The 17,750-nt window shown below is 41.9% G+C and overlaps 1 long non-coding RNA gene across 1 annotated transcript; it reads right to left on the bottom strand.

Moving 5' to 3' along the window:
• Positions 1 to 15,482: 15,482 nt before the first annotated feature.
• On the bottom strand, positions 15,483 to 17,435 carry LOC138364113 (uncharacterized). The gene is made up of 3 exons (XR_011228303.1): positions 17,297 to 17,435; positions 16,956 to 17,135; positions 15,483 to 15,933 (listed from the first exon to the last, which is right to left on the bottom strand). It is a non-coding gene; the product is annotated as an uncharacterized lncRNA (long non-coding RNA).
• Between the last annotated feature and the right edge of the window lie 315 nt (positions 17,436 to 17,750).

Below are 17,750 nucleotides of genomic sequence, written 5' to 3'. Positions count from 1 at the left end.
CTTCGTTCAATTTTTAATGGATAGACCAAGCCATTGTAATATTTTTATTAGCGTCTTTGCCTTCACATATACTAACTATTTGATCCCTCAAAATTATTAAAGATTCTAGAACTCACTTCTGGTGGACACACTCATGCAATCATCATGTAACAACAGCTTTGGAAATCCCTCTCCTCGTATCAATGGAGAGTGCCACAGCCCAGAATGTTTCGTCTGAGAACATTTAATATTAGAACATTTAATACGAGAACATCAAGTCCCACAGATGCTATGCATGGAGTGTCTACCAGAGTAGCGAGGGCAGCCAGGTACCATATTCTTACACGTGTCCCCGACTGTGTACGTCACCAGCAATCGCTAGCAGCTTCAAGCCTCAGTACTACAGGTACAAACGTTACCATCATCCTCCTGGTGGTTCCTGAACCTCGGGCAGCTGTAAGTGCTTGACCGCAGTGGCCACCCATCTGTGGTCACAGTCACCATCTTGTGTGAATATGGACACCTGGATGTGGATTTGATTTTCAAGACCATACTATTTGTGTGTTGAATTGTCTTCCCCTGTGACTTGTCCACATCAATTTGCCTGTCAGTGCCTGAACAGGTGAAGGCAGAGTCTTGGAGACGAAGATTACCTGACCCATCCCTGGCGTGTCCTAAACTGGGCCAGTTGTCCTCCGGAGAGTCGGTATGTATAGCAGAAATATCTATTATTTAACAACGCACATTTTAACACTTTCGTAGAGATTATTAAATGTTCTTTGTTGTGCATAGTTGATATCAGTATCTTGAACTCTTGTAAATCGTTGAGATTTGAGCAGAGCTCCCTGGAGAGGGTTGAGTACCCATCCAGTTGGATTGATATGTACCTCTCTCATACACAGAGAGCAATCACACTAACCTGATGTATCAACGAGAAAATCTGTGGGAGACGTGATGAGAATTCGAACCTATGCGATGGGCGACATTTTAAAACACGCCTGGGGGCATGTTTCTGGGAATGTCCAGCGCATAGGTTGCCTGTGTGCATCATTGTTTATAACTTGTTTGACAGATTTTTCTTTGTGCGAGTTAAAACACACATTATTTTGTTAATCATAAAATCTAGTGTTCCTTTCTATATCAGTATAATATGTTTTAACACTGTATAATCGACATCCTTAATATGCGTTATCAGTGGTAAAAAAAACTTTTCTAAATAACCTTTTTCTTTAACCTTATTAGAATATGCTGCATACTACATGATGCTTAATATACTGAATGCCGAACACCTCACACAGGTAAGTTAGGTTGGATCGTTAATGTACGATTCTCTACACTAGCTAATAATAATTAAAAAAAGATAGTGAAGCTAGCAGTATGGGTCACTTAGAGGGAGGAGCTGGTAGGTGGTGGATAACTGCATGGACCGTTAGATGAATGGTGGATTAACAGGACGTTGGATCACAGGTAGGTGAATGGCACTTTAACAGGGTGCACCGAGAAACACAAGGAATTAGTATCATAATTCGCTCTTGCACATACAATAGGACTATTTAGGTTAGGTAAGGATAGTGATGCATAGACATTATTTACTCTAAATGCATAGAGTGGGAGGAGGCAGGGGGGGGGGGTCATTGTGGGATATTTGGGCTTGATTCTAATTAATTAATAATTAATATAGTAAATTAAAATTAAGAAGGACCACCCGCTTTTATAGGAAAGAGGGAAACTGAGAATTTCTGATCATTGGATAATTTCTAGAGGAAACCAGTGACTATGGATATAACTAGAAAGCATGATCATAATAATAATTAATGGGCTGTATTAAATGAAACAAACCTCAAACACCTACATTGGGGGGTTATTACTGGAGGTAAGTACGTCCAGGAATTAGTGTGGTTCGTTCACTAATTCAATTAATAATAATCTAATCCTATAAGGTAATGTTGAAACTAACATCATTCACATAAAGAAGAATATAAATATGAGCATAATAATGAGTTACAGTAAATCATACATTAATCTCAAAGCATTCTGCACAAATTAAATTGCAAAGGAATGGAAAAAAGGGAAATAAATCTTTGCTTGAAGATTCCTTTAGTAAGCCATAGAAGTCCTCTTATTCTCCAGACTCGGTACACTAAGGAGTTGAACGGGCTAACATGGATGAATGCAGCATGAGGAATTCATCTCTCGTGCTGCAAGATAAATAATTTCCAGTAGCAATTGATTTAACTACTCAATTTATATTCAAGAATATTAAGAATTTATAGATGACCAATTTAATCACCTGTTATTAGGTGTTATCGCGCTGCTTAACGAACAATCACCCTGCTATTATCATACTTCTACCCGATGCATCAAATAAAAGGATACTTAGCTGTGGGCACTGTATAAGTATTAAGATTGCCGTATTTCGCATCCCAGGCTCCGGTGAACCTATCCTGGATAGTGATGCGCTTCAGCTGGCTGATCACGTGTCGTCAGGAACCAAGTCAAAGGGCTCCTTATTTAACACCAGCACTAGTTGAAGATATTATCTGCAAGGTTGTTCACGCCTCACAGTGGCGGCTTTCATCTGTGGATGGATAACACCTGCCCTATTTGCTGGGCAATGGCGTCTTCTTATGAGTACGGTAAGCGCAGGTTTGCTTCCTTTCGGCTCTGCACGTGTCCGCATACTGAGGAGGATGGCGTCCCTCCAACCCATGCCGAGTCGACGTTCATAAAACAAATTATTGTCTCGAACATTAATATTTCTCGCATTTGCGCTTGAAACGTTAAAGACTGGACGGGTTTATTATTTAGAGGAACAAATTATTATTATTTACCAATTTAAGAATAGTAAATATATAAGGGAGAGGAATTAATGTCTCCCCATGGCATTCATTGATGACTAACTCTATCGCGAGGTAGACACTATGATTCTAACGCTCTATTCGGCTTTTAGTTAGAGAACAATTCGTCTGCAATCAGTTATCATACAGAATGCTTTAATTATGGAGAATCGTATTTAATTCTCACACAAATTGGATATAATGTGTTTACTGTAAGGAAATCTGACGCAATACTGGCGTCAGGTGACGTGAGAATTCTAGCCTAATGCACAGATGAATTATTAGTACATGAGAATTCTACGAGTTGTTAATTTTACTTACTACAATATTTAGTATGATTAGTAATAAGTAATGGGAATACAACAATGTTGTATTCGGTGTTGGAAATATCCAAGTCATGACTGTCAGCTGATGAATGGAAGGGGAGACAGTCACGACTGGGTTTTGCACTTGTACGGGAAAGAATTCATTGCCAACAGTTATTGTATATCACACCCCCTAAACGTTCGTTCATGCTTGCACTAACCTCGACATGCATATCTACTATCTGTAAACCTTAACGGGTTCACAATCAATTTGAAACGTTCCTTGATGTAACCTTTACATTCTTATTCTTTGTAAATTCCTATTTGCTTCACTGAAACTGACAATTAGAAACTCTTCCCTAAACATTTCTCCTCCCGAAACTTAAGCTTAATGCTTACTGTATCTTTCTTGCTAATCCTTAATTACAGTATACAAAATTATGTACTGTACGAATCAATTTGAAACATGAGTAATTCTCCTCGACTTTTCCCTTTTCCCATCATTCCCAAGAATGTTACAATGAAAATTAGCTGAAAACCATACTTCCACTACCTAATGTACGAAACATTGAAAAACTAAATGAACCATTTTTAGTTTCCCTTTTAACTTCGTTAACGACCTATACCCCTTAATTACTATTTTATTTTGCAATTCAAAAAATTCCCTTTTACTAAGCTTGGAACTGTGCAAGGAAAACCATGCAAAGCACCATGCAAAGCACACCACGTTTTCAATCTTTGCAATTGCTTTGCAAACCAGGACAAGAGGTATCTGTTACATCTTGCTAGGAATATTTAATCAAATTTTGAGGCATGGTGTTTTACCCGACTGCTAGATACCGACTAATAATACCCATACTCAAGCCAAATTCACAAACATTGACCCATACGAGAAAATCAGTTGGAGCCGCGAGGAGGAGTCGAACCTAAGCTCTGAGAACTCTAGGCAAACACCTTAGACAACTGCACCAAAACATTGTCAAAAGAATTCCAGCCTCGGATGCTTGGGAGTACCCAAAGCAGAGGTTCAAGTCCTACTCAAGCGCCTCCTTATTTTCTCATTGATACACCACATTAATGGGATTTCTTTGTGCCTTGAGACCCATCTCTGGCGTCCTGTATGTGTAAAGTTCTATAGAGGATTATACTCGGCAGGTTAATGTTTTAAATTAGCTCCTATTCAGTATGGTTTCCTTCCTGGATGAAGCATTCAAACATGCTTTCTGAATATTTTGTTAGACTGGATTCATGCTCATAGATGGCATTTATTGACCTTTAAACTGCTTTTGATACAGCAAAAAGGCGAGATAATTATTATATTAATTAGTCTCTTTTGGAGTTTATGGAAGACTTGACATAGCTCAAGGGGTACACGAGTATCAGAACCGCCTCAGTTCTTTCAAGGGAGTCAAAAGTAAACATTCTCCTCCCATTGATTTTGGTTCAACCCAGATTAGTGCGCTTTGCCCAACACTGTTCAATGTCCTTGTGCACAAAAACTGGTATTTGCACACTTGCTGATAAAGCTGTCATCTATTATGTCGACGACATTTGTTTTGTTTCAAGTATCCAAACTAGACTGCAATCTCTACTTGAATCACTCGCTGCTAAAATCAGTGAATTCAGTCTTTACCTTAATCCATCGCTCTTTCTTCCAGAAAACAACCAGTGTGTCTCTAGCTTTCAAAGTTAACCAAACCATACAAACATGTGGGCAGCATAAATACCTTGGAGTATCAGTGACATTGTTAACGACCTACATCGTAGGTTAAAATCCAAATCACTTAAAACACTAGTAGGAATATTGGAATGCATGTTATATATGCCAGACTATTCAACATGTTTGTTAGATCCCTACTTGATTATCATGCCTTGCATTTAGCTTCCCCGCCTCTGTTTTGAACAAACTAGAAGTAATAAAGAATGAAGCAATGAGGGTAATTCTTGGTGCCCCAAGAGGCACAAGAATCATCACCATGAGGAAAGAACTGAAGCTTCCAACCATACTAGAGAGAATCATCCAAGTCAACACTACCTTTTCCCTTCAGGTAATGGGAGACCCTACGTCTCCAGCATTGTTCAGAGAAGTTACGTGCCGTTAACACACTATTAAGTGGTGCAACATTCCACCTCACTCCTTGAATGATAAATGGCCGAGTAAAAATGTCGGCCATCTCATGAAACTGAACATTAGTTGTAAATGCAATATTCCTGTCACTGATCTCTCCATCTGTACACCACAATTTAAGTACTATATACAACCGCTACTAAGATGGTCAATTAGAATCCCGCTCTTTCCAAAGCCGTCACACTTTAAATAATTGCCTCATCAAAATTTTTGAAGATCCCTCGAGAACTGTCCACATCGATATTGCAATCCAGGCATCTACAGGACGGAAATAGCATGCAGGTTTTACGGACAATACTTGCACACAAACTATCATTGTTAGGTTAAACAACTGACTGCACTACAACTAGCTACCAGTACATTATCACAGGAGGAGGAACTTTGTGCTTCAAAGTCTGCTCTTAAAAAGATTTCATGCACGACCGACAGTAAGAGCTTTATAATAGGACTTTTCATACAACCTGCTCACTGCACAGTATAAAGGGTTTAGAACCTCTTGCATGTATACCATCTCACAAATATAACCCACAATAATGACAAACATTGCATCCAAATGTGTGTGTAAGAATGATGAAGGCGAATTAAACCAAGGTACCCCAATCTATGTTGTTGAAACTACTGTTCCTATTACTCAGGTCTAATAGAGAAATTACCAACTCCGAACGGCCTGACAACACCGGTAGAATAACCTGCGATTTGTTTAGATCCGAAACCTATGTATAAGGGCAGCACAAAACGTCCACCAGACTGATACTACGGAAAATCTCAGTCAGGCCCAACCAACTGAACAAGACTAACATACTGAGAAGCTGCACGTTAACCACACAATATATATATCGGTGCAACACCTATCAGTAGACTAAAAATCATCGACACACAGGCTTTACCAGAAAATAACAATTATGAATTACGTTCCACTTCCGACAAATTATTTCTTTGACACTACAAAATGAAAGATTCCTCCAATACCACACTGACTACTTTGACTGTAATGCTGGTGTGCCACAAGGCTGTGTTCTCGCGCCAACAATAATCCACACACTACAGAGGGAAGGAAGGGGAGGAGTGGTGGCCCTGCTGCTAAGAACTGGAGTTTCAAGCTGATGGATTTCCAGGGTTGCAAGGAATTCAGAGACTACATAACAGACACCATGACGACAAGAGGACCAAAAACAGCAGCCGTGATATATAACCCTCCATTAAATAACACAGACCCGGCAAGATTATGACAAACGTAGCAGTACCTATTATAACTGAAATGGCAGACAGTCGCCTGTTAGAAATCTATCGGGTAATAATCACGAAGACTTCAACCATGGACAGATACAAGAACCGTATAGGGGTGCAACGCAAGCTAAACTATTGGACACGGCAACAAACTTTTTAAGCCAACATGTAAGAGGATCCACGTGACTAAAGGTAATGATGAACCCGCTTGACTTTACTCCATGGGAATGAGTGATCACTGTATTGACGTTTGAATATATGGTGGTAGTAGGGTTAACTTACTCATGGAAGGAACCAGAAGGCCAAAGCTTGACATACCGAAAGTAAAATTACAAGGAAATAATTTATAATATAAATACCAGAGATTGTAAATCTCAAAAAAAGGCTGCACAGACTTGATTGACTACATCACCCAGAAGAGTAAGGAGACAGCATAATTTTGTCCTGGTATGAGAGAATGAAATTTCACGACTTAAGTTGTACGAGTATGACCAGATGTATATCAGCGTGGAATCTCCAGAAGTGCATATCCATCCTTGCACTCTCAAAATTGTATCCTCTGGTCTGGGGCCAAAGTCTGCCTTGCTGGGTATCCAACCTGTCCACTTAAAAATAACGTCGCTTCTGGACGTTTGCCCGTATGACCGAAAGTGGACGTAATTTGAAAATGAAACAATGAAAATAAGATTTTTTTTCAACAACAGTAAGTTAAGGGTCTTCTGATAGGTTAGGTGGGCAGGAAATTCTCAGTTTCAAAACGTTATGAAAAACGTTAATTTAAAGTTAACTCTTCTAACCTTACCGAGTAGGCCGGACGACTCAAACAGAAAACTGGACAGTACGTCACATTTGTGAGTCGATTTAATTTCAAATTACATTATATTTGGCCATAGTGCGCATACAAGCCAAAATTGACATTTTTAGGAGGACGGGTTGGGGTATCAAGGGCAATTCTCTGGCTGGGATGGCCAAGGATATTGCCAGAGTCGTTGCAATGTCTTTATCACCAGGGTTGATTATACAAGGCTGTGGAACTCGGTGAATTCAGTCAGAGATACAACTTAGAGGGTTAGTTTCGTGCTCCCAGGCCAGAAGGGTTCACTCACACGTTAAAGCCATTCTCGTAACCTTTCTTGGTACTTTTCCTTGAATTGAAACAAAGATTACTTATGTATGGAATTATCATTGGTTTAGACAATTGTCTGCTTGTCTCTACGTTTACATGATCATTAGACAAAGGGGGAAACTAAACCAAATGATGTACTTTTTCTGACGGGGGCCACCCAGCCAATACCGTGCAGCAAGCTCCGAATTGACAGAACCCATCAACGGCATCAACCGAGTGAAAACCTGAAGCCAGGTAGTCTTCTAACCTTTTCTGTATGTGATAATGATAAAACTTGTACTCCAAGCAGACTTGGGTAAATTATGGATTTTGACAATTTTAAGGATTACCCAGTTCACACTTAACTCTTCCATAAGGATCCCAGGATACAGCAGAAAATTGATACATGTCGAAAGAAAGAATAAAAGCTCAATTTAATAGTGATATAGCAAACAGACCGGAGACAACGACATGCCCAGACCAAGAGGCTAAGAGGAGGAGACGCTGGTCACCGAGACCAGTTCCACAACAAAACAGTTACAGTTACAACAGACCATGGAATGACCTGCGGGTATTTGATAACAGTGGATACCTCCTCCCCCCCCCCCCAGAGCACGCCGTGGTTCTTCCCCCCAAAATAGAAACCAGTTCATCTGATTGAACACAATGTCAAAACCAAGGGAACGATCGCCAAGTGCAACATTTGCCTCAGAGGAGCATTAGATTTTGAATGCCGACACTACGGACGAAAGAATTAGAGGAGAGCTACAGAAGAGACGACGACTACGGGTACAACGGAGAAAATATATTGGAACAACAACAACAAGGAGGTAAAGTTCCGTACAAAAGATTGTTACTTCGAATATTCTCTCCAGTAAGTGTTACGACCTGGTTGGTCTGTGATAATAAACAAGCCATTTGGGGCATTCCTTAATCTACAGCCAGAGACTGAAGTACACAACCCACTTTTTGTCGGCCCTAAACCCAAGCACACCAGGAAGGCGGCCAAAGCACTGGCACAATTGTTTGTATTAAATTAAGGATAAAATTACAGGAAAACTAAGGAAGGTGGTGTCTGCTGGACCACAAGCAAGGCACTAAGAACAGCACCTCGTATATGTAACCGAGGTCACCCTCATGTTGGACAACAAATCGTACTGCCAGATTAAAGGGACAATGATCGGAGCAAGTGTTAGAGTTGCTGTGGTATAACTATGTATGCATGCAGCATTTGACGGCCTCCACACACTATAGTGAACATCAGCCACACTACTCAACTCTTCTTCAAGGTCAGGCTCCATCAGCAGGAAAGGAAGCTTGCACCTAGCACTGCCGGGTGGGTAAAAATCGAGCAGCAACGAGAGCGCTTCCCTCCAGAGTAATAGCGTGGTGCCTGCGAACGGCATCATGCTGTTCAGAGTTAAGGTGAAGTTCCAAGGAACTGACACGAGGTACACCAGGACCGAGACCATGGACCTACTGACGTCGACCTCAGGGGTAGCACCCATCGACGTCGTCAGGGACGAAAATGGACCCCAAATACTCTTCAGCAGTGCAGTAGCACTAGAAGCTCTCTTTATCACGGCAACGATCACGGCTCTAGAGGATAAGGGCTTAACACTCCTACCTCCCCATCAATTTCAGGCAGTGAGGACAATACTCATTCACAGAGTGAGTGATATCATCGCTGAACAGCCTATCACTGAGATCGTAAAGAGCATCAACGCTCTGAATCGATCCCTCACAGCCATCTCGGCCCTCCTCATCCGGCAGGGTGAGAACGGGAAGCTCACCCTCAAGGTCACTCAAGACTCCGGCAGAGGCTACTCTTGCGGCCGACAACGGCCTCAGATGTTTTGGTGTGGCCTGCACACCCCACCAGATCGCTAGGCAGCTTTATTTCCGCCTACACCAGTGTTTCAGGTGTTACCAGTACACCCACTACTCTCAGAAGTACCCCAACCCATTGCAGAAATGCAGCATCTGTGCTGGCGATCATCAGTACAGGTCGACCTGCAACGCATCTACTCAACGCTGTATACTCTGGAACGGCGATTACACGACCGTCTCTCACGACTGCCCTACCAGACAGGCGGAAATCAAGAAGATGACTGACGCCAGACCACGAAATTCTACTACAAGATCGAAAGCATTCAACATACAAGAAGACTTCCCTGCACCCCCGGCAAGTGGTGCCGCGAACGGCGCGCAGCCAAACTACTGGACCAGCAACTCCCGCGCCAGCCACTCAAGGTCACAGACGAACACCTCTCAACCAAGCCAGCCAGCCATCCTCACTCACACCGCCACCAGCCACCCCTGACAGCACTGTTGCAGCTCTGATTCACTTCGCGACAGAAAAGTCAGGTGGTGGTCAAGAAACGGTACAAAATACTCTACGACATGTACAAGCACAACAACCTCCCGACCTTTGTGATACCAGAGGCCATGTTTACTGGTTGCTCCTCTCAACTAGAGTCCGACCCCACGTCAGAGACACCTGTCAACCCGGACCCTATTACTCCAATAACACCTGCGACTACATCTGCAACAATACTGCCAAACTGCTCCTGCAGACATCAACCTGTCTGATGACTCTACTGACTATGTCGACATTTTAGACAACTCTGACGATGTCGACTCTGCAATAATCTCGTTACTCCCAGGCCAACCAGCTTATGATACTCCAGCAATAAGAAAACTATCAGCAACGTAACAACACCGAGCATGGATCTCCTGCATGTTGACGGCTCACCAGCCGTATATTCAACTCTATGTATGAGGAACACTTACGGCGTGCGCCAGGAAACGAGTGCGTGCTTAGACACGACCTAATTTTCACGGAATATGACGAAAGCACACTGTCAGCCGACCTCTCTCCCGGAGACTACACCTAGTACAAAGCCAAACAACAAGCCAAGAAAAGGAAAAAAAGACTTAGCATGAGGATGCAGGCCTAAGACTCACTGAGGGCAGTTGCCCTCACCCCCCCCCCTCTTTAGGGGGATGGGGACCTAATTTTGCTCGTTTTGAGGTGGTGGAATCCCTGCAAGCTTCAGAGCAGACCGACGTGGAAGACAGAAGACGGAAGACTCCAGCTCAAAAAGAAGAAAGAAGACGCCACACATCAAGAGGAAAGAAGACCTCACATCGCCGCCCCTCCCTCGGGACCCTGCCCACTAGCCTAAGCCAGCCAGGTGTTCAGAAAGCCTCATGTTACGCCGCGCAGCTGGGTTTAGCCCTGGCTCTGTCTCCAACTCCGACGTTTCCTCTCACCCAGGCTATTCTTCACCTATACCCACTTTAAAGCTCACCCCAATGGGTACCTTGTCCTATATTTAGTTCGTTCGTAGGTCATGCTCGTAAGAGCAGCGGCCGTCCCACGAGACGTTAATCAATTTTAACACCGTTATAAAAGTATGTTTATTCCCATACACAATTTATTATACAATAAAATTAATTGTATATTAGGCGTCCATTATGTGATAAGGTTCTTTTGGTGATTATTTTTGTTAGTAGTACAGTAGTGAAACATTTACAGACTTGCTATTCGAGAAGCAGATGTCAGTGAAGCACTGTTCGAGAATACATACATACATTACCAAGGCCCCTCCCCCCCCCATCAGTAAAATAACAATGATTGTAATCCAGCCGCCGAACCTCTTGTTTATCAATGAAAAATAGGCTTACACACAACTCGTCCTCTTGTCTGCATTCATATATTTAAGCATGCTGTTCATTCAAAATTGGAATTCTCAAATATAAATTAATATTGTTAAATGTAAGGATGCGGTGTATATTCGGACATTGGTTAAGTTAGGCGTTTAGTTTCTCTTGGTGATTATTTGTATCTGTAGTAGATGGGTGAAGCATTCACGACATTGTGGTTCAAACAAAAGTCGTCAGCGAAGCACTGTTCAAGAAATGTTTGAACGTCATCAGTGGTGACTTGTGTAAACCGTTTTTCTATTCATAAACGGGGGTCTGGTGGGTGCATGGAATGGACTTTAGCCTTTGTTTATGAGGACGAGTTGTTACACAGCTCAACTGATCACGTTCGAACATTTCTCGAACAGTGCTTTGCTGATGACCCCTGTTCGAATCCCAAAGCTATAACTATCACCCAACGTAGTTCTAATACATATAATGGCCAACAGAACCTTAACACCTAACCTTTGACTAACTTTACATTGAAATTATAATATGAACTCTTGAGAAACCAGTTTTAATGCACAATACGTTAATACCAATGAATGCATCCGGCCTAGAACTTGCTTCCTTCGGAACATTCTTTGTTAGCTTGTTAAAGAATGAATATCCTCCAGTGACATTAGTAACAGCTTTCCCAGACCATATGCCACTTGACTTGTCTGGTGTCCCTGCTCTTAAAACCTTTATCTACTGTCATAGGCGCTCCGGCCGTTATATAATATTTACTTCCCCCAATAAGGGGAGATACTGCACTAAAAACAAATCAGGAACATCACGTTACCCCATCCCGAAAACACAAACGTTCACGTTTAGCACTTAACAGGGCCTGCCGCATGACCACAATTATTTTGTCGATATTTGTCGATTTGCAGAAATGCTGCAGCGCTCGTGGACTACCAATAACTTGTCCAAGATGCGGATGATGGCCACGTAGCTGCAAGTGCTCAGCCTCCAGAAACTGACCGACGGTATGTTCAGCTTGCTAGGTTTAGCCCCGGTACTTTCCCTTCATGCTAAACGTTTCTTCTTGCCAGAGTACGAATACGAAAAATACAGGAGAAGATGCCCATTGGGGCAAGCCTTGAAGTGGGGACAGCTGAAGAGAAGTCGGTGAGAGGAAATGCTGAAGTTGAAGAGAAAGTGCCAGGGCTTGACCCAGCTGCGTGTCAGTATGTCGATGCTGCAAACAACCCAACAACTGGCTAGGTTGGGAGACGGGTCTGGAAGGCGGCAGTGGCAGTGCTTCTACATTCAAGGTGGAGACAATCTGTCTTCAGGTGGTGTCTTCTATTTTGTCTTGCTTCGAGTAATCATTTGATGTTTTTCTTTGTACTCTGCGTAGTCTGGTGGGAAAAGGTCCTTTGACAATGTGGTTTCGTCGCATTCAAATAAGATTACATCGTTCGATAGAATGTACTTTTGGTTTGGATTATTCAGCAAGCATTCTGCACACCTCGTGTTGAGTATTTTGCTGGTGATAAGCGTCTATATTCGGGAGATCTGGGTGTCAGGTTTTTGTCACGTTCATCATAGAGTGTAGAGACTCTTGGAGACTCCGCTGGTATTGAGGGTGGTGAATGTGCTTCAATGTCCTCTGGTGCTGGGGGTGATGATTGTGCTTCAATGTCAACAGAGTCATTTGAATCGTCAGAAGACATGGCGAGGCCTGCAGGAGAAGTTGGTGGCAGTATCGTTGCACATGTAGTCGCAGGTATGACTGGAGCCATCGGTAAACATGGCCTCTGGTATCACAAAGGTCGGAAGGTTGTTGAGCTTGTACAAGTCGTTCAGTATTTTGTACCGTTTCTAGAGATCTCCACCTGACATTTCTGATGCGAAGTGAATCACAGCTGTCGGGGGAAGCTGGTGGCGGTGTGAGTGAGGATGGCTGGCCGGCTTGGTTGCGAGGTTTCGTCTGGGGCTGTGAGTGGCTGGCGGGGGGGGGGGGGGGGGGGGGTTGCTGGTCCAGTAGTTTTGTTGCGCGCCGCTCGTGGCGCCACTTGTCAGAGTGCAGGAAAAGCTTCTTGTATGTTGAAAGCTTTCAGTCTGGGCGTCGAGTTTCCTTGCCTGGCGTCAACCATCTTCTGAATTTCGCCTTTCCTGGTGGGGCAGTTGTGGGAGACGGCCGTGTGATCGCCGTTGCAGAGTATACAATATTGAGTAGTGGCGTTGCAGGTCCTGTATTGGTGGTCGCCAGCACAGATGCTGCATTTCTGCAGCGGGCTGGGGCACTTCTGAGAGTAGTGGGTGTACTGGTAACACCGAAAACACTGACGTAGGCGGAAATAACGCTGCCTAGCGATCTGGTGGGGTGTGCAGGCCACACCAAAGCATCTGAGGCCGTTGACTGCCGCGAGAGTAGCCTCTGCCGGAGTCTTGAGGGTGGGCTTCCCGTTCTCACCCTGCTGGATGAGGTGGGCCGAGATGGCTGTGAGGGATTGATTCTGAGCGTTGATGCTCTTTACGATCTCAGCAATGGGTTGCTCAGCAATTAAGTCGCTCACTCTTTAAATGAAGATTGTCCTCACTGCTTGGAAGTGATAGGGAGGTAGAAGTATTAAGCCCTTTTCCTCTAGAGCCGTGATCGTTTCCATGGTGAACAGAGCCCCTAGTGCTACTGCACTGCTGAAGAGTATTTGGGGTCCATTTTCGTCCATGACGACGTCAATGGGTGCTACCCCTGAGGTCGACGTCAGTAGGTCCATGGTCTCGGTCCTGGTGTACCTCGTGTCAGTTCCTTGGAACTTCACCTTAACTCTGAACAGCATGATGCCGTTCGCGGGCACCACGCTATTACTCAGGAGTTAAGCGCTCTTGTTGCTGCTCGATTTTTACCCACCCGGCAGTGCTAGGTGCAAGCTTCCTCTCCGATGATGCCAGAGTCTCCTAACCAAACCTGAAGCATCACCTTCTTGGGAATTAAAATATATATATATATATATATATATATATATATATATATATATATATATATATATATATATATATATAATATATATAATATATATAATATATATAATATATATATATATATATATATATATATATATATATATATATATATATATATATTGTCGGAAAATCCGACACCATTTAATAATCATACAGATAATAGCTGTATTGTATAAACAAGTTACCCATAGAAAACGTAACTTGTAGTGGAATTACCGTCTAAAGAAAACGGGATATCACCACATACTATTATAATTCACCACCTATTATGGTGGGAATTATTCTTAAATACATTAGTCTTTGGACTTTACCATCATAAAACATCTTATATAAATTAACTTAATTATCAATATTAAAGTAGAGTAAATGTGACCCTTCTATCACTTTCTGAAATCTGAACAATGTAAGCTAGGCGTCAGAGGGAGGAAGGAGGCAGCGATTGTTGTGTCACCTCCGAGACGTGTGGAGCAAATTCGGCTCCTATCATATCTGGACAATGTCGGCCAGTAGCGTCAATAGTATGGAGTGTTAGACATTGCCATTGTTGAGACTAGACCAGAGGCTCACATGGGAGCAAATTCGGCTCCTGTTAATTTACTTGGACGTAGTGTTATGGAAACTAAAGGTGTACCATTATCAACACGCTGTCTACAAATTCAAGTTAAGTGTCTATCCGAAACCCGTTTATCATTCATTTATGGCCATTAATGTCAGGATATAGGGTGAACCGGTTAGATCACGAAATCGCCTCATACTGAAGGTAATTAAACCAGGTCTTTATTGTTCCATGTATAGTGTTTTCTCTGATATAGCTTGTCATATATAGGATTCTGGCTTCACAGCTAGCGCACTTTTGACAGGTCAAGACGAGGAAGCAAGGCTTTGTACATCAGTTACCTGGGTGATTAAAGCTACCTCAAAGAGGATAATTTGGTGTCTACACCCTAGTTATACCTGGTGGACTAACCTGCTGTACTATAAGATAAGGAACCTTTTCAATGTATGTAGTTACTGTAATGTGATTGGCTGCATATATATAAATATAACCCCCCTAATGTGTAGAGGATCGATTTGTGAGATTATGAGATTATTGCAGAAATACAGTCCACTTATCATTATACAAATTGCTATCGAAGTATATAAATTAACGTAAATATAAATTCATATAAATTAAATAAATATAAATCTCACAGGTCGGTTCCCACACATATATATATATATATATATATATAATTTTTTTTTTATTGGACTAGTGGGATAGAAGACAGACTAACAAAAGTATGGATAGAGATAGGGAAGGTAGGGGAAGAGGATTGAAATGTAACCAAAATTGTTAGCGCAATATTAACCGTATGATACACCACAACTTAAATGTTCATATTATGGGCCTGGTTATTTGTTTACCACTCTGAAGTGGTTAACACATGGAGCACTTTAGACTATACCTATTAGAAGATCACCGCTTCAAGGAATAGTGTGTACCTATTAAAATTATTGGACTTTTTCCCTTCACTTATTGTACTTGGGTGCGAATATGTATCTACTACATAATGACCAACTGCAATTCGTGAGAAGTTTTTGCAAGTAACTATTCTCTCCATACCTGCAGTGCCGTTGTACGAGACAAATTTCTTGTATATGGTTAACCATAGCTGCAGTGCCGTTGTATTGATGCACCCTCGTACATATCTGAAATTACACATTAAATATATAAAAATACTAAATTCAAAATCTTCATATAAAGCTTTAAAAATATCCCGCAAGACAATCGATCAGCTCAGACTTTGGTTGATCCATAAAGCCGACTTACCACAGAATGGCAAAACCCAACCTCAGACATGACTCGTCCACAGCCCGTTCTCATCACACCGGCCAAGTGGTCGTTAACCCGGCAGCCAAACATGAACGTGACGAACGCTTCACATTTAACGAGTCCTCGGTCTATACTCGTTCGTGCACTGACCCACAACAGTTCACACATTTTAACACTATTTAAACTAGTTTTTGTTATGTTACCTATTATTTATTAGGCGAGGGAGACAGGTTGGAATACACTCACGTACTGTAATTTCCTTCAACAACTATCATAGAACTATACACAATTTAAACATACTTTAATTGTTAGTTATATCCGACAAAATAGAGTACTTGGTTACACAGGACGTTAATGTTAATTAAGGCGTCTCTGGGGTTGGCGGCAGCGTGGACGACACTGACTCAGGATGGCTAGTTTCATTCACATAGGATGGCTCTTATGCGACTCTTGTTAGGTTAAAAGTCTTCGGTCCATATTTCAAGGATTGAAATCTGATAGTTCACAACAAACACCTTATAACTGCCAGAATTTAACTAATAATTTTGTAAACTATTTTCAGCTGCTTATGGTCGAACGTTAAATTTCACAATGTTGACACTAGTCGCTGTTGTGGAACAGTTAATCACATAGGAATTGTTTTAGAATTTAATTTTGTTGTAATTAGCTTCATCAAAAGTTTTAGGCTAGGTACTAATACCTAGCCTAAACTACTAACTTACTAATAGACAAAGGTATATTACACAATATTATATCAAATGAGTAAACCAGAGTCAACTTATTTATTTTAAATAAAGCTTTAACATGTTGTAATTATGCTTAGACAATCAGCAAATATAGACTATTGTACCAACAGAATACAATGTGATAAAATAACTAATCATCTAGAGTAACTTGCCTGTAAGCCTGACGCAGGTAACCTCATGCACAGGACTGTCCAGGTGACTAATTTAGTACAACCAATGAGGCGGGCGCTGAGCAGCACCTCTCCTCACGCCGGCCCGCGCCACACTGCCAGCCGCGCCTCTTGACTAGCTTGGCCTGATGGGTCAACTACCTGTGACGTCATTCACCTCACCTGACATGAGGCCGCCTTATATTCAAATAATTCACAAGTAAAATCACTTCAACAATATTAATAGAGTTTATTTCTATTAATGTGAAGTATGAGCAAGTGTGAGTATGTATTAAAAGCACATACTTCACTACATGGACATTAAACCCTACTACCACACCCACCTAGTAGCTTGGAAGCTCCATAACGCCTTCTGTTGAGCTCAACCCCCGCAAGCACAACTAGGTGAATACAAGAGGCTTTACCGACAGTGACCATTACTTGTAGCTCCCTCATGCTCACCTGTAGCTCCCTCGGACACACCTGCAATATTAAGACCCTTTTAAGTATGTTTCGAGCAAATTAACTAGTGCATAAGACATTAAAATATCTGTTCACATCTATACAAGTACAAATATGTAAAGGATATTTGTAGATATTCTGGAAATAGAAAAGGAATAGAATGCATTCACAATCATTCCCCCCAAAAAATGTCGTAATATACTTAGATTCTGTGACAAATTTTCACTCATCCAGCAGGTAAGAGTCAACTAGTTACGACAATATTTTAGATTTGAACATCACAAACAAAGGAGATAATCAAGGACATTACAATCTCATATACCACATACTTAGATC

This window comes from Procambarus clarkii, chromosome 12 (genome assembly GCF_040958095.1).
Source record: "Procambarus clarkii isolate CNS0578487 chromosome 12, FALCON_Pclarkii_2.0, whole genome shotgun sequence".
NCBI lineage: Eukaryota > Metazoa > Arthropoda > Malacostraca > Decapoda > Cambaridae > Procambarus > Procambarus clarkii.
Note: the sequence above shows the minus strand (reverse complement) of the source record. Positions and strands in the feature narration are given on the sequence as shown.